A 3,223-nucleotide genomic window follows, 5' to 3' on the forward strand; every position below is an offset into this window, starting at 1 on the left:
CCTCAAAGATTTTTTTTTACATAGGAGGCCTCTTTAAAATCTACAGTCATTCTAGGAGCAGAATCCCGCCCCCTGGTGGTGGAATAAACATCTTTTGGGTGGGGGGCAGATGGCGTGCTCAACAGGACGGATGAACGCATACAGCAGACTGAGCACGTGCAGGAGCGAGCGCCGCCACCCTCTGAAGCAGAATCTCTGCTGCTCAGATGTTTGAGAGGAAACCAGAACGTTCTCAGACGGAGAACGGCGGAACGTCTCCCAGCATCACTGTCGCTCAAACGTAGGAAAAATGAAAAATAAAAACGTGACGAACGCAAAATCCTGAACGGAGGAGAATCCTGAATCCAGAAGAAACAGCTGCGCTGATTGAAAACCGAGTCCTGCTGTGATCTCAGCAGGAAACAGGAAAAAAAACAGGAAGTAAAAGCAGCTAAAAAGCATCAAATGTTCGTCTCCTGTGAAGATGATTGTGAAGGTTTGCAGCTGAAGTTTTGACACAAAACAAATGTTGGAAATGAAAAAAAAAAATTTCAGGTTAACTTCAGAAAAACATTAAATTAGCTCAAAGGAAGTTCAGCGGCACAAAGATCAGATTAACAACTGTTGGAAATAGAGACAAAAACGAGGAGTTTTGGAAAATTATGGTAAACAATCAAACGAAATACTTTCAGAATAAAAGCAAATTTACAAGAATAAAGGTTATCTTTAAGAAAACAAATGAAAAAAAATCAGCAAGTTTTAAGTGACCAGATCACCAGACAGATCCTGATCCTGATCCTTCACGATTCATCTTAAGATAACCAACCATTTTCTGAATCGCTTTCGGGGTCCCAGTAGCTGTTGAAGGAGGGCGGGAGCCCCCCTAACAGAACCCCACACGATATCTTAAGATCTGAAGAAATGCTTCCTCCAGATCCCGGACGAGCCCCCAAAATGTTACAACCAGTGGCCCAGGTGTGTGAATTCCACAAGTTCAGACTTTGGACAGAACCTTCATGTTGACCCGTTCTGAGGTCAAACTCATCGATGGAGGACATTTCTCTCTGAGATTTTCAGCAACAACATTCCTAATTTTAACAATAATCATAAAGCAGTCCCACACCATCACACTGCCATCACCATGCCTGATTGCTACAGCCAGACGCTTTTGTTCCAGAAAGTTCTTCTGTCCCGTCAAAGCATTTGTTTAGTGGATCATCCGGATCTCTTCACCTCTCCCATAGATCCACATTTGTCTGAAGGTCTATTGAGTCATGACCTTTGACCTGAACTGGGTCCAATGAGGTCTGACCTTCTGTCCACCTTCTTCTTAGGCTTAAAACCTTCTTCTATGAACAGGTCTACTGCCAGGATAGCTAGTAATCAGAGAATATCTAATTTATAGCTCCCTTATTCACATAATCTCTGGGGTTCTGTTCTCTGTTCTCATTTACTTCTCCTCTTTATTATTTATTATATTTAGTTCTCTGTGATTCTGTTTGGTGCAGTGCGATTCAGGTGTTGTTCTTCTTTCCCCTCCTGGGGAGCGGGAGGGATTTCAAATTCCTGGAGGATCATCTAGATCATCTATGCTCCTGTTCTTGGTCGTGGACCTCGCCTCTGGCTTGTCTTGGCTGTGGACCACTCCTCTGGCTCTTCTTGGCCGTGGATCTGGCCTCTGGCTCGTCTTGGCCGTGGACCTGGCCTCTGGCTCGTCTTGGTCTTGGACCTTGCCTCTGGCTCTTCTTGGCCGTGGACCTCACCTCTGGCTCGTCTTGGTCGTGGACCTTGCCTCTGGCTTGTCTTGGTCGTGGACCTTGCCTCTGGCTCTTCTTGGCCGTGGACTTCGCCTCTGGGTCGTCTTGGTCGTGGACCACTCCTCTGGCTCTTCTTGGTCGTGGACCTCGCCTCTGAGTCGTCTTGGTCGTGGACCACTCCTCTGGCTCTTCTTGGTCGTGGACCTCGCCTCTGGGTCGTCTTGGTTGTGGACCACTCCTCTGGCTCTTCTTGGTCGTGGACCACTCCTCTGGCTCGTCTTGGCCGTGGACCTCGCCTCTGGGTCGTCTCGCATTCCCCAGTTCTTTCTGGATGAAGCCCATTTGCTACACTACTGGTACATCGTCTGTCCATCCTGGGGGAGGATCCCTCCTTCATGTTAACATCTCTGATGTCTCTTCTTTTTTCCTGAATCATTATTTTAGGAGTTTTTCCTAACCGGGAAGGAGGGTCTAAGGACGGGTATAACCAGTTTTATTTAGTCTGTTTAGTTGTTATCTATTGTTTATATTTTACGACTGACCTTCTGCTTCTGTAAAATTACCGGCGTGAAGTCCAATGAGGAAATTATTTTGTGATATTCGGCTATATAATTAAATTGAATTGAATTTCTGATTTAAAAAAAAGTTTTTTTTTATCTAAGAATTTTGTTAAAATAAAGATGTAGTTTGAAGGAACGTCATTGTTTTTAGTGGGGTTCACATACTTTCCAGCACAGTAATCTGAGGATCTGGTGGTGAACCTCTCTATGGCTCTGCTGCTTTGTCCCCCCTCCCTCATCCGGGGGCCCGGCACAAGCAAAACTGTTGTTCTTGGCGCCGCCTCGCCTCATTGTACGGCCCAGTATTTATAAATATGTAAATAGGAGCAGCAGGCATAACACTGGCTGCATGTGTGCAGGAGCTGGGGGGGCACAGAGCCCTCCCTCATCTATAAATGTATATTTTTAGATGGTTTTGACAAATCCAGGATGTTTCTAGTTACAGTTTTCTGTGATTCAGACAAAAGATGAGAAAAAACAAGACGAGACGACAGAAAGACGGAGTTCTGGTGCTGATGGAGGAAAAAGGAGGAAGAGGAGGAGAGGAGCGTCCTCCTCCTCCTCCTCCTCCTCCTCCTCCTCCTCCTCCTATCTTTGGCTGTCTGTCTCCAAAACTATTTCTGAGGCTAAAAGATTGCCGGCTTGATAATACCTCCACTGAGCAATTTAAGCCCAAACACTCTGATGCTCCAATCTGTCTTGTGTGCCTGATAGCGCTTTTCTCTGCTCTTCTCTCCAAATTACTTTCTTTCATATCTAATTATATTTGCTAATGATCTTATAAGAGAATAATGGAATGTGCTTGATCTATTACCTTTTTTTTTCCAATACATAAATACAATGCGGGGGAAATGACTGCTGGAGACAGGAGGAAATGTTTTCTCTGAGATGTTTTTGATGAAGGGGGAAAATGAAGCCGGGATGCTG

At 45.2% G+C, this 3,223-nt stretch overlaps 1 protein-coding gene across 5 annotated transcripts in view; it reads right to left on the reverse strand.

Moving 5' to 3' along the window:
• The window catches only part of znf536 (zinc finger protein 536), a 195,035-nt gene that overhangs the window by 3,361 nt on the left and 188,451 nt on the right, over positions 1-3,223 (reverse strand). The gene's annotated exons all lie outside the window — the stretch shown is intronic.

The sequence above is a fragment of the Oryzias melastigma genome, linkage group LG3 (assembly GCF_002922805.2).
Source record: "Oryzias melastigma strain HK-1 linkage group LG3, ASM292280v2, whole genome shotgun sequence".
NCBI classification, from domain to species: Eukaryota; Metazoa; Chordata; class Actinopteri; order Beloniformes; family Adrianichthyidae; genus Oryzias; species Oryzias melastigma.